The sequence below is a fragment of the Hemicordylus capensis genome, chromosome 5 (assembly GCF_027244095.1).
Source record: "Hemicordylus capensis ecotype Gifberg chromosome 5, rHemCap1.1.pri, whole genome shotgun sequence".
NCBI classification, from domain to species: Eukaryota; Metazoa; Chordata; class Lepidosauria; order Squamata; family Cordylidae; genus Hemicordylus; species Hemicordylus capensis.
In genome coordinates this window covers 173,283,641-173,311,318 of record NC_069661.1, presented here as the reverse complement: position 1 = coordinate 173,311,318, position 27,678 = coordinate 173,283,641, and the positions used below count along the sequence as shown (strand labels likewise).

The 27,678-nt window shown below is 40.4% G+C and overlaps 1 long non-coding RNA gene across 7 annotated transcripts in view; it reads left to right on the top strand.

The window, feature by feature from the left end:
* LOC128328576 (uncharacterized) overlaps nucleotides 1–27,678 on the top strand; it is a 111,077-nt gene that overhangs the window by 38,384 nt on the left and 45,015 nt on the right. For 4 of the 7 annotated variants that reach the window (XR_008309298.1, XR_008309299.1, XR_008309301.1 and 1 more), the window contains 2 exons: nucleotides 1,049–1,155; nucleotides 1,607–2,270. This is a non-coding gene — a long non-coding RNA (uncharacterized LOC128328576). Of the gene's footprint in view, nucleotides 1–1,048; nucleotides 1,156–1,606; nucleotides 2,271–8,411; nucleotides 8,566–18,948; nucleotides 19,565–27,678 lie in introns of those variants that run through there. The other 3 variants (XR_008309304.1, XR_008309303.1, XR_008309302.1) reach the window with 3 other exon arrangements.

Below are 27,678 nucleotides of genomic sequence, written 5' to 3'. Positions count from 1 at the left end.
CAATAAAAAAAGTAATGGAGGTCCTGATCCCTATTCACCAGTTACTCCTACTGTAATATTACTGCTGCTGTTAAAGTATAGCTTCTGGGATGCTGCAGTTCTGTTCAATGTATACCTGAATCCCATGATCTCTTGTAGTAGGAGTGCTCTAATATGTGGACACAGCTTTGACTTCTGCTCGAGCTCCCTCCTCCCTTAAACTGGAAGTAGGTGCTCCATATGTCCAAATGGATTGGGAAGATGGCTTGCATAGTAGTTCTCATTGTGGGTCTCTAGATGACAGTGATGCAGTATACTAGCAAGTTTGTGTGTTTACCTATTTATCATTATATTTTAAAGGGAAGGCTCACTTTATAGGAATCACCATTCCACCTTGTAACAGGTAGAATGGTGATTCTGTAAGAAAACTCAGAGAAATGTGAATTTCAAAAACAATGTTATGTTCAGTGCAATAACATTGCTTTTAAAAACTCTCAAGTAAATACATTTTAATCATTTCCCCCCATTTGTCTTCTGGACTAAATGAGTGCTTCAAATCTGATAGATCATAATCTTTTCCCAACTACTCCCCCCGCCCAGCATATGCATGCACGCACATGCATGCACGCACAGAGAGAGACAATAATAATTTCTCTGTTTCTTTGCTTGGCATTTTATCTTGTCATATTTTAGGCATAAAAGTCAGGGCTGTTAAATTCTGATATGGTGCCATGGGATTCCTGATCAGAATTTTCTCTACAGTGTAGCTTCTCATCTAGAACTGACATTGCATTCTACTCAGTATTAGCAGTGGTGCCTTTATATGTATGAGAAGCAGTAGCATCTTGTGGACAAAACAGTTCTCCAGACTTATGTTATGAATATCTGTTTCATTATATTTGCACGATTGTCTATTATGTGGCATTGGCTAGACTAAAAATGTGAAAACATAGCAAGAAAGGAGAATGTTTCACAGTACTGAGTGCAGAAATCAGGTCCATGGGATAAAATCTATGATTTTGCCACAATAATCTTGTTAAACCAATTACTTCTTCTGTGTACATTTCAGACTTAACCTGTAAAATATGTCCTTTATCTCACTGATGTTATCACTTGCTTCTCTGGACATGATGATGTAAGGGACTACATTCAGCTCAAACTCTTTCATTGAATCCTGTAAGTTCTATCTCACACCTGGTCTGTTGTGAAAAATAAGCTCATAATAGTGGCTAAGTGTTTTGTTTCTATTTCACTATATTATTAACTTTCTCTTTAATTAACAATTACATTCAGCATAAGGCCTCTTAATTACCTCTCAAGGAGAGGGGCTTCTTTCTCCCATGTAATAGTGAAAGATGTAGCAGATCTCTTATCAGTTTTAGACTTATCTATGTTTTTATATACCTCCATGGTGCTCTTTTGTAAGAACATCGGTGCATGAAAGTAACCCAGCAATGTTTCCTTTCATAAAGGGAGGAAGAAGTAATAACAATTCCGGATGTCTGGGGAGTGGGGAGGGGTACGCATGGTGCCCTGCTATCTCATGAGATATTGTTTTCAGTGGGTGGAGATGTGCATGGTTCTCCAGTGTATATACCTACTCACTCTCTTTCTCTCTCCTCCATAGTGTTCTTCTGCAATAATACCAGTACTTCAGAGGGACCCAGCTGTGTTTCCCTTCATAAAGAGAGAAAGACGTAAGAACAATTTGGTGGTGTCTGGCAGGGGGCATGAGTATGGAAAATTATATTTGACAGTAAGGATGCAAACTAATTCAATTCCAGTGGGAACTTTTCCACCTGCTGGTCCCTGTCCTCAGTGAGACTGCTATTTATTTATTGATTTGATTTGATTTGATTGAAAGACAAAAAAAATCACATTTGAGGGTGGATCTGCAAGCACCAGATGTGTGCACACAGACGTACTTTCTTCACTGCTTGGGCACAGGTGAATGTGCCAATCGGAAGCAGGAGATGGGGGCCTCACCTCCTCTATAACCCTGTTAGCCAGAAATGGGTGGGATGGATAAGGGGAAGTCTGCTGTGTGAACGAACTGAAGGAAGAGAAACTGTAATGAACCATAATAAAAGGCAGCAATATGATTTGCTTGTACACACTGTATACTCTACAACAGGGTTTCTTAACCTTGGGCCCCCAGAGGTTGTTGGATTACAACTCCCATAATCCCCAAGCAAAAGCCATTGCAGCTGAGGATTCTGGAAGTTGTAGTCCAACAACATCTGAGGGCCCAAGGTTAAGAAAGCCTGCTCTACAATATATTCATGTACACATGTTATATATTCTCATTCTAGCTTACAACACTTTCTACTACAGTAAGGCCCCAGTCTGGAAAATACCATAGAGCTCTGGCTGTAGAAAACTGAACAGTAAATAAAATAAAATAAAATAAAAATCCCTTCCAGTTGAAAGTTTCTTTTCAGGTAGTAAAAGAGCAGTCCATATTTTCTGTAAAGTTGCTTTGGGCGGGCGGGGGGGTGGGCAAGTTCCTGCAGATTTCCTAAGATGTCCATAGGATTTACATTCAGTGGCCAATAAGTTGCATGGGCATGAAATAGGATGTGCACAAATCCTCTGTCTTTGAGTGCATGTGTACTGTTAGCACCATTCTGCAAAATGTGGTTACTGGGGGAAAGATCCTTAGGCGCTGCTTATTGCTTCTTCATTGAAGCAATGAAGGCTTTAGCTGAATGTCTTCCTCCCCCACCCTGCACATCCCATTCTTCCCGGTCGGTGGCCTTAAGCAAAACCTATCTTTAAAGGAAAAACAAACTGCTCAGAGATAAAGAGGAAAGTAAATATAATTCCATTTTATTTATTCATTAATATTGGTGTACTGCCTTAATCCTTTTGATTAATTCACACCACATCTCTTTAGGTTTGGTGATTGCTCAACACAGTTATGTGGTGATGTGTGCTGACTTTTGAATATTAAAGTACAACATGGATTTAGGGATGCCTGTGAAAGAACTGCTTCTACATTTCAAATTTAGTTGTAGTGCTGTGAATGTTTATAATTACCACACAGAAATTATAATGTTACCTTTGGAAGCTGCATCTTATAATAACGAATGAATATAATCACCGCAGCAATGCAACACTTGCTATTCTGGTCACAAGCCATTTCCACTCTGTGCTTTCTCTACAAACTCGGCCAAGTTAAATGCAATCTCTTTTCCTTATGTGAAAGCAAGTAATACTTATTTTTGGATCATTTTCTTTTCTTTTCTTTTCTTAACCAACAGCATACAGTAACAGTTAACCCATCCCCCAACAAATTTTATTTATTACAATTTTGTCCAACGTGTCTTTGCAGGACACTCGGTGCCGGCATTCATGGAGTTATCCCAGTTTATTCTCACAATATCTCTGTAAGGTAGATTAGGCTCAGAAATAATGACTCACCCCAGAGCAACCAAGAAAGCTGCATGGCTAAGTTCAGATTTGCACTCATTTTTTCTGGTCTAAGCATTAGACCCAAACATTACTCATTAAACAGCACTGATTTTTTGATGTTTATTTATTTTATTTATTAGAAACATTTAATATACCACTCATTCCGAAGACTCTGGGCAGTGTACAAAAACATGCAAAGCAAGACAACAGTAAAATTACATTCTAAATTAAAAACTAAAATAACTAACAAAAAAAGAAAAAAACCAAATAGGTAAACTACAGGGCAAAAGCCTGATGTTAACCTTGATGAAGTGACAATTGACTATATTTGGTATTTATTTTGTGATGTATAGGTAAAGGTAAAGTGTGCCGTCAAGTCGATTTCGACTCCTGGCACCCACAGAGCCCTGTGGTTTTCTTTTGGTAGAATACAGGAGGGGTTTACCATTGCCTCTTCCCACACAGTATGAAATAATGCCTTTCAGCACCTTCCTATATCGCTGCTGCCCGATATAGTACCATCAGGGATTCAAACCAGCGACCTTCTGCTTGTGAGTCAAGCATTTCCTCGCTGTGCCATTAGGTGGCTGCTGTGATGTATAGTGAAGGTCAAGTTGGGCACAGGCCAGAGGACTCAAAATTATGGGATGTCCCATCCCCCTGACTCTGGGGAATGAGTTACTGCCATTGCTGTCTGTTGTTTCTTGGTAAGCCTCCCCACTGGACCCTGACTTAGTAGGTGATGTATACTACACTTCTCTCAGGAGCAGTGCATTTTAACATTTTCTATGTTCTGTCCCCTGATGTGCATGCCATAGAGTGTGGGGACCTAGTGTGCCATTGTTGGGGATAGTTTGTCAAGTAATTTTATTTATTTATTTTTACATTGATATCCTACTCTTCCTCCAAGGAGCCCAGAAGAGTGTACATGATTATGTTTATCCTCACATGATTATGTTTATCCTGTGAGGTTGGTTAGGCTAAGAGATACACGACTAACCCAAAGTCACCCAGTGAGCTTCATGGCTGAATGGGGATTTGAACTCGCGTCTTCCCGGTTCAACACTCTAACCACTACGCCATGTTGACTATAAACATGACATAAACATTAGTTTGTTCTTTAATATCCTTTTCCAAGCATGCACTGCATGGCCCTGTATGAATAACATATTAGTGGAAAATTAAAAATTAAAAACTGTAACCATAATTTATTTGATACCACATCTAGCCACCTCTTAGTCTTGTATATATTGTATATATTGTAACTACTGTGTACCTGCATTCCTTCTGCTCAAGAACAAAGGTCATATATTTGTGGCAGTTTTTAATAGCTCTTTCAGGCACTGTTTGATACCTAACAAATGAGGTATTTGTGCCTTCTCCTGCCATTCAGTTTGTTCCAAAATGATTATTGTTTACAGTGTATACCATGCTCCTCGCTCAGGTGCCATCATGAATGGATATATACAGCATTTGAAAGTGACAATAGTCTATTTTTAAAGGATGGGAGAAAACAAGCACTGTTTCATGTAGACTGTAACTTGCCTCTGTTGTCCCAAATATGAAGAAACCAGCATTGCACAATGCAAAACCGATAGCAGGAGAGATCTTTGAATCTTTTTGCTTTTATACTAGAATGTCTCATTTGGCTTCCTCTGACAGGGAAGGCAACTATAAAGGTAACTTCTGTGGTGAACTTCACAGATTTAAACTCTAATACTGAGTGCTACAATCTAGTTATCTTACTGTGGCATTCACTGTCCCGGTTGATCTTTCCTTAGCTTCCGCTGTGGGCTTTTCAGTGGATTTGGAACAGTGTTGATCTATTTTTGAAGGTTACTCTTGTAGCTAGTTTTGTTTTCTGCCACAGTTTGCCATTTTTCTTCTGTATTTTCACAATATTTCCTTACTAATACTGGCCAATACATGATCACACACTGTTCTACATGCTGTAGGCAAGCTACAAAACAATCATTTTGTATACATTTCCCTCATTTTCGTCTGGTTAAATCCAAACTCTCCTTTAGATTTCATGCTGCACAACATAAACAGCTATTATTTGCCATATCAGAAAGTAGTTATTGAAAAATTTCCTAAGCATCTTATTGGCGATCTGCTTTATCAGCAACTTATTGACCATTTGTTCTCCACCTGCATTTCTTTCATATTTTCCCTCTCACTTGCCGTGTCTCTGCCTCTCCGCACAGGAGTTCCATGGGATTTGTATTCATTCCCATATCATCTGCCAGGGGCATGGGGACAATGGAACAATGGGAGGGGGACAACCATCCTTTGGCCGCCAGAGTCTGGAGGGCCTGCCAAATCATCTCCTCATCCTTGGCCAGGGCATCCCCTTGCCCCCTCCCACACCCAGACAGCAAACAGATCGCTCACTGGCTGGAAGTGTGGGGTGTACCCCCACTCTTCTCCAGCCAGTGTTTCATTGAAATGCTGGCTGGGCTGGGGAGGAGGAGGGGAGACCAGCTATTCAGCGTTTCAATGAAACACTAACCTGGGGAGGATGGGAGAGGGTCTGAATGGATCCTCTCCCAGGCAGTAGCCACACCCCTGCACCTGACATTAGACACAGGGGGTATGGCGAATACCTGGGACAGGGCCAGTCCGCCTCTGCAGAGTTTCACCAATTATTGGTTTGTTGAATCGCTGATTGGGAGCTCTTTTCCCTGCCTGACATCAGGTGCAGGGGGCGGGGGCTTTGGGTGTGTGTGGGAGCCACCAGCAGGACCTTGTCGTTCAGCCACAGGTTTTTGAAGAGGGAAGTGCAGTGACTGTGATGGCCGCCACTTCCATGACCTGCCACCATGGCCAATCACAGGCTGCAGCTCACAGAAGCAGCAATCATCACAGTTACTGTGCTCCTCTCTTCAGACAGTCAGCCCTGTACCCGAGCACCTGGCAGGAGGTGGTGAGTGACAGCTCCCGGGTGGGGATTCCTACTTGCTTTTGTAAGTGTGAGCTCTGAAAGAAGAAATAACGTCTGAAGAGAGCTTGTGTTTATACCCCTGCTGTTCTATTGGAGAAGTGCCAGTAATCGAGAATATGCTGTGTCTGCAGAATGTTCCAGGTTTATTTCCTAGCATCCACAATTAAAATGATCTCAGACAGCATCACTCTGATTGAAACTGTAAAAAGCTATTCCCAGTCAGAATAGATAGTACTGGGTGTGATGGATCAATGGTCTAATCCAAGAGTGTTTGTTTGTTTGTTTGTTTGCTGCATTTATAAACTGCCTAATACTTAGATCTCAGGGCAATGTAGGTATACACAACTTAAGTTAATAAATAAAACCTAATAAAAACAATTAAAACAATTTTGAAAGCATATTTTTTTAAAAAAAAACAGTTTTAACTAAAACATTTTAAAATAGTTTTAGCAAAAGGCCTGAGAAAAAAGGTGAAGCTTAAGTGATTTTTTTAAAGGCAGCCAGAGATGGAGAAGCTCTTCCACAGATAGGAGTACATTCCAAAGCCCTGGGGCAGCCACAGAGAAGGCCTGGTCCCATGTTGCTACCAAATGAGCCAGTAGCAGCCATAACCAAACCTCCCCATATGATCTCAGTAAGCAGCAGGGTTCATGACAAAGTAGGTGCTCTCTTAAGTACCCTGGACCTAAGCCATTTAGCACTTTGTCTTTTGCTCGGAAACATATTGGCAGCCAGTGCAGTTCTTTTAAAGTGGGTGTTATGTGGTCTCTTCAGAAGACCCCATAGTCCAATCTGGCTGCTGCATTCTGCACCAATTGCACTTTCAAAACTATCCACAAAGGCAGTCCCACGTACAGTGCATTATGGAAGTCTAGCCTGGAAGTCACCAGCATATGTACCACTGTTTTGATGTTGTTTACTTCCAGAAATGGGCGTAGTTGATGTATCTGGCGAAGCTGAGAAAGCACTCCTGGCCACTGCCTCAATCTGAGGAAACAGAGAGAGTTTTGGGCTTAGGAGAACTCCCAAACGACATACCTGTTCTTTCTGGGGAAGTTTTATTTATTATTATTATTATTATTATTATTATTATTATTATTATTTTATTATTAACATTTATATCCTGCTCTTCCTCCAAGGAACCCAGAGCGGTGTACTACATACTTAGGTTTCTCCTCACAACAACCCTGTGAAGTAGGTTAGGCTGAGAGAGAAGTGACTGGCCCAAAGTCACCCAGCTAGTATCATGGCTGAATGGGGATTTGAACACGGGTCTCCCCAGTCCTAGTCCAGCACTCTAACCACTACACCACACTACTCCATAAAGAACAGGCAGATCTAAACCAAATCCTAGTCCTGACTGCCCGCCACCCACAGTTGGTACCTCTATATTATCTTAGGAGAAGACAGCTTCATATTTTTATATCTTCAGTTTTATCTGTTGTGCTGATGTTTCCACCAGGATGAGTTGTGAACAACTCAAGATAAAAAGGGGGCAAAGATGGGGCTCCTAATATTGTAACCCAAACATTCCACTAAATGTATCTCTTAATCTTTTGTCTCAGCCTAAAAGCACACAGTCTTGGACTTATTGTTACCTTGTTCCTTTCTTAGTCTTCCTTTTCCTTTTGTCTTCTCCATTCTAATGGCGTCCTTTTAGTTACCTTCCCACATGCCATATCTTCCTTTGATAGCTCATTCAGAATACCAGTGCTAAACCAGTCACTCTGTAGGAACATAGGAAGCTTCCTTATACCGACCAATGTATATAGCTCATTATTGTCTACATTATCCGGCAGCGACTCCTCCAAGGTTTCAGGCAGAAATCTTTTTCAGCCTTACCTGGAGATGCCAGGGATTGAATCTGGAACCTTCTGCATGCAAAACAGATGCCCTACCACCAAGCGAAGGGCTCATATTCTCGTTCATTGCAATTGATACCCTCTCTTTAGATTATTACACTGGTGTACTATCACTCCTACTCTCAATATCAAGTTGAAAATCTTTTTTTGAAGTTCACCAGCTCTCTGTTCCAAACAATAAGCAGGTTTGCATATCTGTGTTCTTCTCTCAGTGACAGGAAGATAAGGTGATTAATATCAATTGTGAAATATCTCAGATGAAGAAACTCATAGTTAATCACCGTCACATTGTGATGGTGCCTTCCACGTGTGCCTTCCAATGACTGCCATGAATGTGGACCGGAGTGGGGAAACTGTGCCAGGAAGTGCCAAGGGCTCACTTCTTGCCTGCCACTGTCTGTATCGGCCTTATTGGCCTGTTTAACAGTTTAAAAATCAGGAGTTGCACACACACTTAAAAATAAAGGTAAGAATATGTTCAAAACCCAAACGTAGTCCTGGATTGACATAACACATGGCCACTTAAGAACTGGTTTCACCCTGTATATTTTAGTAATCACAAACCCATCTGTCATCCAGTTGCCATTTTGCTATTTTGGGACCTGTCAAAGCATCCTAAAATTCATTATCCTTTTCATGATCTAACTCAATATGCAGGATGGCTTCCTCAAATGGCTAGAGGTAGATCGAAATAAGTGGATCTTTAGACATTTGAATAAAGGGGAATGTTATTTCCCTGGGGTTCCACTGAATATGCATAGGTACATGGAAGATCTGTACTGAGTTTAGCAACTCAGGTTTGGGGGTATCTGACTTTAGAATGCTTGAATTTGATTTACATACAGAAATAAAGTATAATGGTAAGGTATAGCAGATCTGGCCTAGTGGAGATGGAAAATACAGAATAATTGCATTTACCATATGACTCGGAGACAGAAGTTAATGACAAATATAAATACATTAGAGTCTTTTTATGTAGGGTTATACATTATGTGGTAGTGGAATAAATGGGTCCGGCTAGAGCAGGGATGTCCAGCTGGAATGGATATGGCCCTGAAGCAACTTTATCTTGTCTTTGGTGGCCCTACCAATTTAATTAAGGTATATTGCTCAGTTTCATTTCAAATAAACAATAAACTGTATGTGTATTTCACTGTCTTTTACCACTTGAGGGGATCTCTCAGGAAACCTTTATTGCTAAATGTAATATTGTAATATAGGTGAACCCTGGTATCCATGGGGTTCTGTTCTCTGCTACAACTGCAGATAATGGAACCACACATGTTGAGTCAATGAGACTTGGAGGATTAGGGTGCTGTGGCCTCTGAAAGTGGGGGGGGGGATGGCAACAAAGGGCCCTGGAAACTGTTTTTAAAAGTATCCTACTGTGCTATGTGGGTCTTCAGGTGTCCATCAATGCCCTCCAAAAGTCTCAAATCTGGTAATTTAATGTGAAAAATTGTAGGTTTTTTTTAAAAAACACCAAATGAGCCACAAAATGGCTCCTCTCTTCAAAATGGTGGCTGGAAATGATCTTGGAGGTTATTTCTAGCCACCCTGAACCCACAGATATGCAGAATTAAACATTTGTAAACCATTTTTTCCATGTATGCTGAGGTTGGGTGTCAATTACCTGACTGGATATGCAAAACTGCAGATATTAGATCTGCAAATGGCGAAGTTCACTTGTATTACAATTAATAATACTAATTATAATATTAACTTTATTATAGATTCTGCTTATAATTATTATAGAGTTCATTAGATGCTGAACTGTTTCTAGCCACAGAATTTGGAAACAGAGAGTACAGAAGTTGGCCATCCTGACCTAGAGAAGTTGGCCATCCTGACCTAGAGATAAACAAAAAATTGAGATAATGGATATTATGTTTCTATAAAAATATTTGTGATGGTAAATATATTGGATCCTCTCTCTCTCTCTCTCTCTCTCTCTCTCTCTCTCTCTCTCTCTCTCTCTCTCACACACACACACACACACACACACACCTTTTTTTAAAAAAAGTTAAAAATAGAACAAGATTTAATCATAATTAACAATTCAAAAAAGAAAAAAATATGTGTATATACAACACACACAATAAGCTTAATATACTTATGCTACATATGCAATATAATTGTGCTACAGATTATATATTTCTTAGAAATTTTAAACTGATTCTGAATAATATAAATCCCAGACCTCAATCATTATTCTAATTTCACACTAAAAACAACCACCACCCCATAAAACTCTTAAACAATATAGAAAGAAAATGTGGGGGGGGGGGGACGCCTTGATTCATAAACCAAAAATGATGACATCAGTCTCAGAATAACAGTAATTCTGGTGAAAAAGGCATGCCTCTCACTAACTATCCAATGAGTGATCACCTGTCATTAATAGTTTGGAGAGAAACAGCTAGAGGCAGTTTCCAGTTTGAACCTGGGCACAAAGAGGGGCAGAGAGAACCATGTATTACTACTTAGCCTAAGTGGAAACAGCATGAGGTGCCACACTGTTGCTCTGGAAATCGTTTCTAACATCAGCTGTCTGCTGTAGGACACTTTTTGTTTCCACTGTGCTCAGCTTGTTTATATATACATAAAACACACATCACAAAGGCAACATAAATCTTCAGTGTCCTCTCATGTAGAGGAAACTAAATCCTGTAGCACTGCTTCTGGATTTCGCACCAGGCTCAAGGAGGTGTGGAGTATTTAACACTGTGTCCGAACGATTTTCTTTTTTGGCTGGGTTTACTTTCATTATATCTATGCATCAAGTGGAACCAAATATGGGCCATGTGTTGGTGCTTTTTGACAAAATTTAGTTCCATCTTAGTTTGCTGTATACAGTGCTTTTGAATACTACTCCTTTCTAGTATTTAAATTGATGTCAAGGTCTGCTATTAAAAGGTTGAAAAGTAGAGTATTGGGAGGTTTCTTTTAAACTGGATGTTTTCAAATTATTGGTATCTCTGAGCAAAATCACTTCACATTGAATTAAAACCTATCTTTATGCATAGATAGATAGATAGATAGATAGATAGATATAGCGAGTGTTTCCAAGAAAAAGGAAGAGCAAGAGAGAAAAGCCAGAACTGAATTATTTTTAGTTCTAACAAAGTTATATACACCACAAAGCAGAGATGCATACTTTAACAAGGGCTACATTTGTCTTTAAGTCCACATGATAGTGAAGGCTTAATATGAAGAACTTTTGTCTAGCACAAGTGATTTGAAGATGTTTTGCTCCATGCATGTGAACTCAGCAGGTGATTCTTGCCTATCTTTGATGTCAAACAGCACAAAACTTCAGTGAGTAGTAGCTTCAGAAATGCAATAGACATAGCTGAGTCTTCATATGAAGCTCATGCTTGAACTACATCAGAAGAACTGACATCTATTATGGTGAGCAAAGACAAGTGTTTGAAAAGAGATTCAAACAGAAGTGTCAGAATTTACAGTGCATAGTTTTATATAAGTTGATTTTAACCAAGCATATCTCTATGAACTCTGCAGGATAGAAAAGAAATTTCAAAAGGCAGAGAAATTGTTGTCATCTAAGGGCATTGAATGTTTTAATAGCTTAAGGAAGAACATTTCTGAAAGGTTATATGGTGATCCATTTACTTTGACTGAGTAATAAGGCTCGTCATTGTGATCGTGAAGTTTTTTAACCCTTAGAACAATGGAGATGTGGGGAGGCTGTCTTGTGATAGGTTTCACGAGCTAAGAATAAACGACTCTGTTGTGGAAAGCCTTTTTGGACATTTTAAGTTTCCCTTAATGCACAATTGACAATGAAAAGAGATGAACAAATTACATATGTAATATCAGAAAAATTATATTTGACGTAGAGTTTCCGGTTTCGCTTGAGATGTCTTGGCAGAAAATGATCCTCTTTTAAGGGGGTCAGCATGCTCATAATAGTTGCATTAAGCCCCATAAAGATTGTTTATCAATTTGCATCCATTTATTCGCTTTCATTCTCTGTCCTAAATACATGCATCCCCATGTGCATTACATGGCACTGGGAAAAGAAAAATCCTTTGTAAGACATAGTTTGTTTGAAACTGTGTCCTAAAGGCTTACTCACAGCAGTGCTCTGAAACTGTCCCTAAGGAGGACTGTGTCACAAACCAACCTAATTGATTTTCTCGAAATGCTGCTGATTTTGTTAAAAAATAAAATATTATTATTATTGTTATTATTATTATTATTATTATTATTGATTTATAATAAATAATTTATAATAAATAATGTCAAAAGCAAACCTGCTTAGCTGGGACACAGTAACTCACTGCCATTACTGCTTGCTGAATAACAAGCAGTTAGCCAGTAACAGTAAGCAACGAGAAGCCATTTGATCTTTGTATGTATTCTTAAATTATACTGTGATTACTGGCTGACATCCTGACTACATTTACTAGAGGAAGTCCTGTTGAAGTTTAGTAGTCCTTAGACTACTTGCTAAGTAGTACTATTGAGAAATGTAACCAGGATGTCAATCAATGTAATTATTAGGAAGATAAGCTGAATCTTTTTTTAAAAAACAATCTTTTCTAGGTTTCTGTTTACCTGGAATTGGTTTGATTTGCTTAAAAATGTTCTATACTGCCTTTCCAACTGCATTATCCAAGGTGGTTCACAGCTTATTCCAATTCTTTTATTTCAAAGGCATCCTTATGGTCTAATACTGTATGCTACTGGGCTGGTTAAAAAGTGCACAATATTGGGCACAAAGGACTGTAAGATAATTTTAACTTGTGGTATTATACCAGCACCATGAGCCTAGAATGTACCAGAACAGGAGCAAAAATGGGAGATCTCCGGTTAGCGATGTGATTACTCCCATGAACAGAAATTGAATAGATGTGGCATGCACACTTTTAAATGGCAGAACAACAAAGAGAATTGGTGGAAGGAATCTGATGGGACAGAACCAGATGCAGCCAGGGGAATATCTAGGGTGGGGCAGGCAGGGCACGTGCCCCGGGTGCCACTTGAAGGGGGGCTGCCATTAATTTTTTTTTTTTTAAAAAGGCCGTCAAAAACAAAATGGCCACCACACATGCTCAAATGGCCTCTTCAAGGCCCTAGGTCATGCCAGGCCTCTCAGAGGCCATTTGAGCATGTGCTGTGGCCATTTTGTTTTCAGATACCATTTTTAAAAATATATATTTTTAAAAATGACCACTGCACATGCTCAAATGGTCCCTGCAAGGCCCTAGGCCTTGCCAGGCCTCACAGAGGCCATTTGAGCATGCGTGGCAGCCTCCAAAATGGCCACCACACCGATCTTTGCAGGCCCAAACAGGCCCGAAAATCAGCATGGGACAGGCTGTGGTGGTGAATTAAGAGACTGGCAGGGGAGGGGGAACCTTTGCAGACCCCCCTGCCACGGCCTTTAGGAAGCCCCCTAAAGGGGCTACAGGTAAAAAAATTTTTTTAATTTAATATAAGTCACTGTACTCATATCCAGTTTGGCATTATGTTCAGAGAATCAGGGCTTGTGAATACTGAGCTGAAGCTTATGAGCTAGGATTGTATTCATTTGCTCTTACTTTGCTTCTTATGATAAGTGAGTTAAATGTGGTGTCTTAATAATATGGCGATTAATGGTGAGTTTGTCTTTGAATCAGTGTGAAATCCTTAGTATTAAGGCCCACTGGGAATTTCTTGCTCTCTTTCTCTCATTTTAACTGTCTTTCTGAAAGACTAGAATATATTCCAAGCAGTGACACAGTTTACTCTGCATATCCTTTAATTATTTCCAGAGTATCTGGGAAAAATCAAATTCTCCATTTATTTTTAAAACTTATGTAATAGTGATGCTACAATGCATAGTAGAGAATTGACAGGCACTTCTGTTTAGTTTTCCAAGACACCTCCACATAGTATTTGGGTATTTCATGAGCTCCAGCATACTGAAATTTGTAGTTTTCCAGCATTTTTTGGTCTGGCTATGTCCACTGCTATATAGTTTTTGAAATATTAAAAGATTAACGAGCTTGACTAGTATTTTTGAGCTGATATTATGGTAAAGTTATCTGAAAGATGGGTGTCAGATGTTTGGACCGGGGGCACAATTTCAGTGCTTGTCCTATGCGCTGTTTTCCCTTGATACACCTCTGGATGCAGCACGCCAGATGCAGCACACATGCAAAACCAGATGCAGGGCAGCATGCATGCAGGCTATAGCAGCACAACCCTACACTTCCCAAACAGTGTTATTCTTGACGTGGTTGCTTCTGTGCACAGTGACTGCCATTCAGAACATACAGAGGTGACAATGTGAGAGTGCTCTAACACATGCAGAAATTGGATATCAGCCCATATTATGATCAGTGGTGTGCCAGGCTTCATTCAGAGTGTGATGTGTCAATTTGGTCTTCTGGAGATTCAGCACAGACTCCTTGAATATGGAGAATATAGGCTAGAATCTAAAAGTCAAAAATGAGACAATTTTGACTTGCTGCTCTTGCTAAAAATTCCCCCCTATTTGATGCATGTTGGGACAGTGCAGGAGAGTCGAGTCATGCATTTTATTTATTTAAAATATTTATACCCCAACTATCTATCAGTATTTTCAAGGTAACATTGAGTGTTGGTTTTCAAGGCAACACTGACTGTTCTACAAATGCACCTTGATTACTGAAATGGGAAGGGGATTTACTGTGGACAGAATGTGCAGAAGGCAAGTCATGAGACTGTTCAGATGTGTCTATGAAGCATAATCCACAGTACAAAATGAAGCCCACTTTTCCAAGCAACCACATGCTGAAATGGTTGTCTGGATTGTCACTGGTAGGCAGCAGAACAAAATGGGCTTGTCCCCCTTGCAACAGCTAGGATGCCACTGTAGCTCTCACTGTAACTCATCATTCTTTACAACATTATACATAGGGTAACCATTTCATTTAGTGAGGCACTTCACATGATCAAAGTGAAGCACCTAGAGGTGGTTTGCGGGGAAAGCGGGCTTAGCACGAGTGCGCAGGGCATTCTGAGGAGACTCCCAAGACTGAGAGGCTTGTTGGAGCCTCCTAGTCGGGGGTTCCTCGTTAGTTGCCATGGCATGGAGCCGCACCGTGGCAACTCACGATCGCCAAAATGGGGTTAGTGGAGTGCTCGCTCCACTAATCTAGTTTAGCGGGAGGGGATCAAGCAGGCTAACAGCCGTGTGGCTTCTGGCAGTTCTCACGGGCACTCAAAAGTGGGCTGGGCTCCTTTAGCCTGCTTTTGAGCGGTTGTGTGAATAGCCTCAGTGTGTTCCATCCTGCAGGGTGCTCTCTCGTACTGCTCTTCTCCATGCTGCTCATGACTATGCAACTAACCTAGGCAGTGATGCTCATTGTTGATATACCATATTCCGCATCACATTATTTATTTTATTTTATATATTTGTATACCGCCCAAAATGCAAGTGTCTGGGCAGTTAGCTTCACACACACATGATTGCAATACCTGTCATCCCCTCCCCCACCATTTGCATCTGTTCGACTAACTCCAGCTAACTTGGTAAAGAGGCACCTTTTAACATGGTGATTCTCTTTTATTTTGCAGGGGGAGAGTAACTGGCCCTATCCACCCCCAGCACAGTACCTCCAGTGACTGTTGCTGGTGTCTGTCTTATGTTTCTTTTCAGATTGTGAGCCCTTTGAGGACAGGGATCCATCTTATTTATTTATTATTTCTCTGTGTAATCCACCCTGAGCCATTTTTGGAAGGGCGGTATAGAAATTGAATGAATAATAATAATAACAACTCAGGTCCAGCAACATTAAGGTCATTCTCATGACCAGCGCCTCTAGGATAGGAGGCAGGAAACACATGTTTACTCAATTGTGTGCATGATCGGGCTGTTTGCAGCAGCTCCCAGCAGCCCAGCATGATCTCCACCAGCGAGTGCTGCATATCAAGTGGTCAGGAAGCCAGGAGCTGCTGCATTGATGTGGTCAGCCTTTGCGCTGCCCATGTGATGCATTGTGGCATATTTGAGGACTTCCTCCTACAAATCCCTGCTCAGGACTTCACTACCACACCGCTCATGTGGGTATATGTGTGGCAGTGGCAAGAGCGGGCTCAAATCATCTGAGTGCAAGAAAGTAGGATCCTGCCTTCCCCACACTGGTATAAATATCTCCTTGAGGGAAGCTCCTCTCTCAACTCCAGTTCCAGGGGCAGCAGCTTGCGGTTCTGAATTTGGACATCCTGCAAGCTGCTTGGAACCTCAGGTTGTGGCAACAAAACTCACTACAACCTGAGTTCCAAATTGGAACCCTCAGTTTCATCACTATTCATAACCGGGGTTGCCCACATTTAGGATGTAACGTCTGCAGAACCGCAGGCCCATTCAACTGCAGTTCTGTGTTACGTGTGAATGCAGCCAATCTGTCAAAAGCATTATAAAATTATTTTGAAAGGACAACATTAAAAGGTAAACTCGGGGACAATTTGCAGGATCACACTGTGTATCAAGATGTGGTCCAATTCAGTTCTTACTGCATAGGATATGTGGTGAAGCCAGTATCTCATTTCTTTAGAACACATCCAGATTTCCAGCCACCCCATGCTAAGCAAATAAATTTTGCTTATCAGGGGTGCTCTTAGAAGGTGAAGCAACCGAGCGAATATTTTTATTTGTTATTTTGTAGGGATGTGCACAAAACCAGTTTTGCCGGTTTGATTTTGGTTCCAGTTGAACTGGACCTCCGACAGAAATTAAATATATTATTACGGTCTATAACCAAGAAAACAAGGAATAAAAACAATAAAATTCAGTAAAAATATACAAAATCAAAAGAATAAATTAGATAAAACTGAGTTATAAAGATGGCAAGGTCATACACACCTAAGTTTATCTCATCTCATTTTACATGCCTCAGCACAAAATCTTGCAATTCTCTCTGTAACCTCCACGTGGCAATCCATTAAAAAATAAGAAACATAAGAATCATCAGAATGGCCCAGTTTATCTTTTAAATAAGATTCTATCCATATGGGGCGAAGAGTCCTATAAAAGGTACAATGTAAAAGGACGTGTGCTGCCGTAATGGGAAGAGAGCTTGTGGTAGCAAGCATGACTTGTCCCTTTAAGCTAAGCAGGATCCACCCTGGTTGCATATGGAAGGGAGACTAGAAGTGTGAGCGCTGTAAGATATTCCCCTTAGGGGATGGAGCCGCTCTGAGAAGAACATCTAGGCTCGAAGTTCCTTCCCTGGCATCTCCAAGATAGGGCTGAGAGAGATTCCTGCCTGCAACCTTGGAGAAGCCACTGCCAGTCTGTGTAGACAATACTGAACGAGATGGGCCAATGGTCTGACTCAGTATATGGCAGCTTCCTATGTTCCTATGTACGACTCTACAATTCCCACGCCACAAGGGCATAACCGATTCCTTAAGGGAATTCCCTTAAACCTCCCTTCTAACACCACAGAAGGTAACACATTAAAGCGTGCCTGTGAGAAAGCTCTTCTGTGACTTAAAGTGGTCAGGAGTATCAAGTATCCTGCTGGCTGGGGATAGTTCGAAAAACCGCCTAAGGCGTTCTTTGCAGTGATCAAACTTGGTCGAACTGGACCTCGTACAGTTTGACTCTCGAACTGGTTTGGAACTCCACAGGTTAAGGGGAATACAATGAGGATTCCCTAAGGGCTTTCCTAAGGGTAGAAAGGGCAGGAGGGGAACCAGTTATTACTTACAAGTCCCATTGGCAGCAGATGCAGGGGAGGGGGAGGCGGCGAGGATGGTGGTGAATCCGCTCCACCCAACCCCACCAGCCTCCCCTGGGGTGCATGTGGCAAGGGCCACTGGTGGCCTGGTTTGGACCTCTGAGCATGTGTGGTCATGCAAATTTCCATGGTTATACAAATGGCCTCTGTGCATGTACAAAGGTATGGCCTCCACACGTACGCAGAGGCCCGAACCAGGCTGGAGAAGGCCAGAACTGGCCTGCTGCTAACACTGGCTATTCTGGGAGAGGCTGGCAGGGGTGTGTGTGTGTGTGTGTAGCTGCTGCTGCCCCTGCCATCCCACCACAGCCACTCCTGCCAATGGGACTTGTAAGTAGTAGCTGACTCCCCTCCCATCTGCTCTACCCTTAGGGAAGTCCTCCTGCCCCTTTATTGGTAAAGGGGAGTCCTCACCAGATTTCCACTTACCAATAGAGCTCTGAACCAGTTTGGTTCAAACCGGGCCTGGTTCATTTCAAACTCGGACTGGCAGAGGCTGTTCCAGTTCAACCCCGAACCTGTTGAGCCAAGCCAGTTTGATGTCGAGCCTGGCTCAAACCTAGGCAGCTCACACAGCACACCCCTATCTTTTTGCAACAAATCAAGCTACATCCTGCCATGCATGTAGCTGATCCTGAGGGTCACCTTTTGCAGTTCAATCCAAAGGGTGTGTGTGTGTGTGTGTGTGTGTTGTGTGTGTGTGTGAGAGAGAGAGAGAGAGAGAGAGAGAGAGAGAGAGAGAGAGAGAGATGGGAAATAAGTCCTAAAGGAACTTCATTAAATCTGCTCTAAATTTGCAGTAAAAGAAAGAAGCGATACCTGGGAGTTTTATTATGAAGGCCAGGTACATGTTGCCTACTGAAGTTCCTTCTTGGTGAAGGGCTTGTAGTGTCGCAATACTTTTTTACTATTTGCTTTCCTCTCTTTCTGCTTCTACATTTTTAACCCATAGATACAGTGTATAGGATAAGCTACATGTCATTGAAACAGGCTACCTGTTTGTCATTTACAGGCTGTGTTTAAGATGTCTTTCTTCACTTCAGGCAACAAAAGGAACCTTAATTTTAAAACTTAAGATATAAAAATGACATATCTCAGAAATTATACCACATTGTTTTATTGGGTCATTTCATTGCTAGCAGACCACAGATTCAAGCTTTATTGAAGAGGGTAACATGTTTTAAGTGTCCATTAATGTATGCTTAATTAAAATGGAATGCCTATAAAAGTCCTTGTGACTGCCACATGAATAACAAAACAATTATATCAGTGTAATTGCAATGAATACTAAATGAATTAATAATGAAGGCATTCTTAGTGTGTGTGTCTCTCTCTCACTCACACACAGGAATTTAGCAAACAAAGCTAAGCTATGCTGCTTAATCTAGTCATTGCCACATTTGTAAGGCTTCATTATAACATTAATTTTAAATGTATTTCTTGAGGGAAAACTATAGTCATTCTGGCTTAAAAGTACATGTATAGTACTCTGATACTAGTTTAAAAATAAAAACACGACAAATTTCCTCTAAAATCGTTGAGCTGTTTTTCTCAGTGTTTAGGCACTAGAGGGAGTCACATGCAGAGATATTATATTTACATAATAAAGTGCTAAGGTTAAAGAAAGAAAAAAGGAAGGTCACAATCAGCAAGTCTTCCATGTTTGATGTTAGGCGGTTCTTTCTACAGAAAGCCAAACAGGCCTTCTAACAGCCCAATCATTTGTGTTAGCAAATCAAGTTGGGGAACAAATGACTCCTCCTTGAAGTAGTTCTGGCAGTACTTCTTGCTGGTGTCTCCCTGATGTTTCTTTTTGGATTGTGAGCCCTTTTGGGGGACATGAGACTAATTTTTCTCTCCATTCCTTTTGCTCTGTAAATCACTCTGAGAACTTTTTCTTTGTTGAAAAGGGGGATATAAATATTACAAAACAACAATAATAATTAATAACTAGTTTTTATCAGCTTCAGCTGATACATCAGCTATGCCCTTTTCTGAAGGAAGATGACCTTAAAACAGTGGGTCTCTTAAGGGTCTTTTTAAAAACAGCCAGAGAAGGAGAAACCCTTATTTTAACAGGGAGTGCATTCCCCCTCGGGGTAGCCACAGAGAAGGCCCAGTCCCGAGTAGTCAACAAATGAGCCGGTGGTAGACATAACTAGACCTACCCAGATGATCTTAATAGGTGGGATGGTTCATGACAAAAGAGGTGCTATCTTTAAAACCCTGGACCCAAACCATTCAGGGCTTTATAAGTAATAACCAGCACTTTGTATTTTGCTCGGAAACATAGCAGCAGCCAGTACAGTTCTTTTAAGATCGGTGTTATATGGTCTCTTTGGGTTATCCCAGAGACCAGTATGGCTGCCGCATGCTGTATCAGTCGCTGTTTCTGGACAGCTCCATGTAGAATGTGCTACAGTAATCAAGCCTGGAGGTTACCAGCATATGCACAACTGTTTTAAGGTCATTTACCTCCAGAAATGGGTGTAGCTGATGATCAGCTAAAGCTGATAAAAAGCGATCCTGACCACTGCCATATATTTAGGATATAGCAGGAGGAATGGATGAAACCAGTTGGTGACAACCTGAATAACTCTGCATGCATGCTTCAAATCACAACAGTGCAGTTATTTTGGAGCTCTCCCACAGCTTCTGAAGTGCTCAGTTAGAGTGGAATGATGTCTCTGAAAGTCAAGGATGTATTTCCACCTTAACAAGGGCACTTCCAGAACATGGGGAGAGCTTCAAAATAATTGTACTCTTGAGCAAGTGTTCCTGCACTTCAAAAATGCAGGAGCTAGCACTGCATGTATGCCGTTTGAAAACACACACACACACACAGAGACATTGTGCACACGACCATTTTTGGTGGGCAGGGAGGGCACAGGGGGAAGACAAGATCAAGCTTACCTTTCCCCCAGATGATAATGATTGATATGTGGGATGTGCTGCTCACGTGCCCACATGATCCATGCTGCTCCTGGCAGCACAGATCTCTGGAGGGCTGGGAAAATGAGTCTCGGCCTCCAGGAAACTCTAAATGCATCATGCAAGTAGCATGGTACATTTAGGGATTTCCCCATGAGTTGAGGGCTCTAGGCTCCTGGCTCTGTGTCTGCTCAGGCCGCATGCACACACAACTACAAACCTTGGGTAAAGGGCGTACCCACATCCTTTAACCCAGGTTAAAGACTTGTGTAAATTCCCAAGCTTACGGGGGAAGGAGTGCCAGGATCAGCCTCAATCCAGGCACTTCACATGTACAGCCAACCCCGGCAGGACTGCCCAAGCCTGGGTTTGGTTGCTCGTGTGAACAGCCTGACAGTGTTCATCAGGATCCTAGCCACTGTTTCTAATAAGGAGCAAGAATAATTTTGGATGTCCTTTAAATACTCGAGGAAACAGTCCCATATGGGAAATAGACTTATTGATTAGGACATGGCTAAATAGACTGGCCTTCTGTACTGCTATGACAACGATGAATATTTATATACTGCTCTTCAACCAAAGTTCACAAAATGGTTGTGAGAGGGAGAAGAAGAGGAAGCGTGATATGTGATTTTGTGAACTTCATGATAACCAAATATATGCATTTTGGTGTTATCTGATTATACTTTTAAATGTGTCTAGCACATTTGGTATATTTTCACAGATGTAGACTATAACATCATACAATGGCATTCTTATTGTTTCTGTAATTTCATTTAGAGATTTCACTTTCTACTTTTATTTCTTATAAACCAATGAACATTTTTTTGGAACAGCATTCTTCATCTTATTGAAATAATATGCCATCCTGTACTTCACTGTGCACACTACCCTGAGTGGTACAGAAGAGTGGTATGCAAGTTTAATAAATACATTAAACCCACAATCTTTGAATGTATATTTGGCTTCCTAATGGTGTGTTTATTGCACAGGTCAACAGGAAGATCCACAGGGCCATAAGTGGCCTTTCTTTAAAAACTTTCCCCCCATAGCTCTGTGCTCACATTTAAAAGCTATGCCTCAGTATCAGAAAACTCTCAAGAGAGGCATCTGACACAACAAACACAATATCCAGAAGGGAGACCCATCACAGTCCCCTTGTATCGACTGAAGTGCTTTTGGCACATGCATGGCATCTTTGGATCTTGGCCCAACTTAGCAGACTTTAAGTCTTCCAATGAAAACAGATATGCAAAATTCTGGGTAGCAACAGATAAAACTATATCCCTATGTGCAGAAGTGGATTGGTGTAGCTGTGTCTAAGTTGGACATAGCTTAATAAAACCAGACTTTTGAATACAAAAACCAAAATGAGTTTGTTCTTCTTGTAGAAAATAAAAGATGTTTCAGATTTGACACTGTCTGTGCCACATACTAAAACAGAGAACACAAAAAACCCTAATAAATTTCAACCTCCTGCAAAAGAAGGACTATATAATGGAGTGATGCTACCATCTTAATGATTGTGACATGAATAACTCATCATTTAACATGTAAAATGAACCTCTACATATCTGTGGCAAATTCAGACTTTGCTGCCTCAAGGATTAGGCATTTTTTTAAAGATAAAAAAGAATCAATGTCATTATACAGTTTCTCTCTAGAGCATTGTAATTATTCTGCATGCATACAATATTTATTTAAAACTTAAAATTAAACTTCAAGAGGTGGTCATTTGAAAGCCAGCAGTCAGTGAACGGATCCTGGCTTCATGAAAAAGAGAATATTTCTTCCAAAAGTTAAGGAATAGATCAAAACAGTCTTTCCAGTAACTGACACTTTAGTCATACAGATGCTTTTTATGTGTCAGATTTATTAATAAAGAAGGTCCATGGGAATGAACAGAGAAAAATCTTGAGGATGGGACTGTCAGTTTTTTAATATGTCAGGTATAATTTTGTAACTGTGATTTTTCTGGATAGCCATACACACAAAGCATTGTACTGATGTTTGTGTACTTCTTTGTACTCCACATTTGATATGACGGGAAGAGAAGATAAGGCGGAGATGTTTTGATACAGGATTGAAACTTGAAACTGCAGTCCTTCAATTTAAACAGTGATCCTTTTTCATCTTTCTTTTCATGTTATCGTTTTAACTTTTGCCACTGATGTAAAAATGTGGTGGGGGAGGCGGGTTTGAAAGATGCCAAGTACTAGTTCTTATCTAGGTGAAAGATCACAGAAATAGTGAATAACAGATAGTTTGAGTTTGTCGCCATGACAGAATGATGAGATAGATCTAAAGCTTGTCAACAACAAATGTTTGTCCTGCTAAATCCAACATGGAATAATTTAGACTGTCACATCTCCTCATCTATTGCACAGGATATGTTAATAATATTCTAATTAGTCTACTGGAGGTTTCTTCCCTATTTCATTGCCAGGTGATGAGTTCATAGCCAACAGTAGAAATATTTAGTCAGACTGCAGCCCTGTCTTATGCATATTTACTCAGAAGTAAGTCCCACTGAGTTATCTGGAGCTTATTCAAGTAAGTATGCATGGTATTGTAGCCTTGGATCCCACATGTTTGAGTTTATACTTTGTACTGTTGATTTTAATTCAGTGTCTATTGTCCCAGTCCATAAGATCATCCAAGTAACCCTGGGTAACATTCTGAGAATTTCCTGTATTCTGGATTAGGTTGGCAATGCATTATCATCTGAGTGGGCTGAATCTGGCTAAGGAGGCCCTTTCTGTAACCAACAAACACATTTTTAATAACGTCATAAACAGCAGCACATCTTCATCACTCTAGATAATGCTGGCTCTCATCAGTTTATCGATTTGGCATATCTGAACATTAAATTTCAAAAACAACAACAACCCAGGATTGCTCAACTGGAGCTGTTTCTTGTAGCAATGCACTGTGAATCATAAAATACATTCCATCAACATCAGGTGGTAGAAATAATAAGATAGGCATTGGGATACTTTAAAAACAAATGTTCATTGCTTGTTTTCATTTATGCCACTGAAATGTTAATGCAACAGAATGCATCTTCACTTGCTTGAGATATTGTCCTGTTAGGGTGGAAAGATTTTTTTTTTTGCTATTATAGAAGTAACTTGACTTTCAGATCTTTAGCAATTCTTAGGTCAGTAGTAGTAATCCCCCCCTCCGCCCGCTCCAATAGGTAACATATCAAATGAAACAATTGCTAATTGTAAATTGTATCAGATGAGGATATTGTTATAAGAGAATTTCATTTTTCATGTGATAATTTATACTTGTGATTTATTTATACTTGTTTCTTGGCTTTTTCCAAAGCTGCTAGAATATACTGGCTGACATCCTAACGCTGTATGAGTGCTCCTAGCAACAGCTCACATGTAGCACCAGCTCCCACACTGCCAAAGTGCGAGTGCTCTTGTGCAAGAGGATGCCTATTTTAAGTGCTCTCCTGATGCTCTGGAAGTGCTCTATTACAAGAGAAAGACATCCCTGAGGGATATCTTTCTGCTATAATGGAGTGCTTCTGGAGAGCACTGAAAATAGTCACACTCTTGTGTAAAAGCACCCGCACTTCAGAAGTGCAGGGACTAGCACTGCTTGTATGCTGCTGTTAGAAGGCAGAATGTCAGCCACTGAAAATATTATTTTCAACACAAGTTCTCAAAGTGGTCTACATAGCAAAATATATAAGAAAATAGCTCCCTTTCACAATCTCACACAAGGACTCACCCCCCACCCCCCACCCCACACACTCCAACAACAGCCAAGGGAGAAATGGGATTAGCTGAATAGAGACAATTGCTCTCCCCTGTTAAATCTCCCCTGTTAAATCTAAGAGACACACCATTTTTTTAAAAAAAGTACCTCTTTGCCCAATTATGAGGGGAATTTTCACAGTTGTGAGTCCATACAAAGCCCTACCTTATACATAGATACAAAGGATTTCATTTGTACCAAAAGTGCAGAATCTCAAATTAATGTTGATAGAAGATAGTATCTTCTATACTATTGGCCTATACTAGGCCACCCCCCCCAAAAAAAATCCAATTACTTCTGTTTGCCCAGTGTGTCTTTGAACTTGTGTTTCTTGAACAGCAGTCCCACAGAGTGCATATCCATCGATTTAGAAATGTGAGGAGTTTGAGAACACTTTGGGCTATACCATGGATGTCTACTATAGTATGTACAGTACTATTCAAACAGATAGTCAAAGCTCTTCAGACAAGCCCTTGGACCTCCAGAATAACTCTCTGGATTGTGGCTTTTGACGATGACTGTTCTGCATCACAAAGGTTAGCTGTTAGTCCTGAGTCCAATCTCTCTCTGGCATGTTGCTGAAGCACTCATTTCTAAGGGAAAGTAGACATGGATTCCCATCACCATTTCTACCCATCAGTATACACAAAAACCTGGTATTTGGTGATGATGGTGTGTGTGCACATTTGTGTGTACATGCGTGCTTCTGACTTTGCCACATCTTTGACTGGCCTTCCACAAGACAGATTAAGCAGTCCATCCTGTCTACCTGTAACTTCAGTTCTCAGGTTTCAATAAGGCGAAGGGGAGGGACGGGACCCGTTGAAGCTGTAAAAATAGCAAGAGTTATTTCTCACTGTCATCTGTTTCAGTGCAATATCTCTCACTTACCTAAATGGGAAAATTAAATTGTTACTGGAGGAAAAAGACCTGCTTGCCCTAATTGAAAGAGTTTAGAGTATATAGATGTGAATGTGCATGTCAAACAGCAGCCTTCATTGCAGTAAGTCTTTCCGACAACCCCGCACATCCCAGGCAGTCCTCTCTCCTGCCAATCTGGAGGTGAGTGGTGCAGAAACATTTTAATTAATGTTGAACTTCTTAAAGTTGAAGTGAAAACAATTACAGCTCAATTTTACTTTGCCTCCTCTTTTTCATCACTTATATTCTCTTTTCCTCCTCCCTCTCCATTAGAGTGCTTCATTTCACAGTCTCTGAATTATAATCTAATTACTATATTTTTTTAAAAAGGCCGACCAGGCATTGTTTCTCTCTCCATCCGTTTAAAAGCTTTAGAAGGACAAAGTGGAGTGGGGGAAACCTTCCACTCTTATTGGATGCCATAACCACAGTGAACTCCCAGCACTGACAGCTAATTCTTCCCCATCTGTGACTTTAGTATAATTTTTTTTTTCTACAAAGGGATTGTAGCTTTCCCTTAACAACTGTTTGCATGCCAGACTCAAAGAAAGTTCATAGCACATCACATGTACGTCGGATATGTAAGTGAAGTGATCTGCAGCACTGCTAATTAGACCTAAATTCTTGATTTACTATTTATAAAACAAAATTGATTATTACTTCATCAACAACATTTAAAGCATCATTAAGAGAGGTCTGCTCCAGCAGCCTCAGGTTAAATTTTTTAACAAGCACTTTAGTTGCTAATCTGTGTTATTGCCAACATATGTAAACTTCCTAATGCTAATTGCATTCAGCTGTGAATCAAACAATGTCTAATTCTCTTCAGGATTAATTATGCACATGTGCTGCCTGCATTCCTAAACATGGTTCTCATAAATAATAAGAGATATATCTGGGCAGATGGGATTTTCTCAACTAAATGATCTGTTTATCATGAATAAAACAATTGACACATACTAGACTTTGAATACAAAAGTCTGCAAAACATTCATGTTTTCCCCCCATAAATAATTACTGAGACAGTTGTTTGTGTGAATAGACTTTTGAATGCTCAAGCACTAAAAAGCATGTTCTTCTGTGTGTTCTGTAATCTCTGTGCTCACCTTTTTTTTCCAGTGTGAAACTGAGGGCACATAATAAAATGGCTTATATTGTATCTTTGATGAATGAAGATAAGTGGCTGTCGTAAAGGCACGACTTTGGTACGCCCTGGGGATACCTGTGTAAGTGGACGCAGTAAGAGAGTGTGCTAAAATGTTGTGCTTTTCCTGGTTCAAAGTGTCTAAAGAAGAAAGTTGGCAGTCATTGGGAATGTAAAATTATCATTAATATTTTATATAGTTACTTGAATGGACAAAGTGCTTTACAATTTGTATCTGGTGTTTTCCTCATAACATCTGAGAGATAAGCCATTATTCCTATTTTGCAAATGAAGACCTGAGGGCGATCAATATTGGTGCCTTGCTTCAGGCTATGCAGGGAATTCATTTGAGTCTAGTTTGCTCACGTCCAACAACTTGTATGTTTTTGACACACAGGACAAAACTGTGAATATATGTATTTGAATATATGTATGGAATATGTACTGTATGTCTTTAGTTTTTAAATATATGTATGGAAAATGAAATACATCCATTTGTAATGGTTACTGGATAAATAGAAGTAAGAGAATGCCTCCTCCGTTTTCAGTGCTGCGGCCTATTGAGACCATTTGTGGAAGTCCATCTGCAGCTGACACCAGCTCATCTGGTGCCTACTCAGGGACGAGCCTTCTCCTTTGCCACTCCGAAGCTCTGGAATGCACTCCCTATGAAAATAAGAGCCTCCCCATCTCTTACAGCTTCTAAAAGGGCTATTAAGACACATTTATTCTCTCAGGCTATTAATTAGACTTACAGGATCTATCATTGTTTTAAATGGTTTTCATGTTTTTTTATACTTTGCTTTTAATCTGTTTTATTGTAAATTGCCCAGAAACATGAGTTTTAGGTAGTATACACATTGTTTTTTAGCTGCTTTCCTCGTGCACACAAAGAAATCTTATGTGGATTTAACGAAAGGAATATTCTCTCCTTACCCTCCCTTTTCCTTTCTGATTCGCCCCCCACACTTT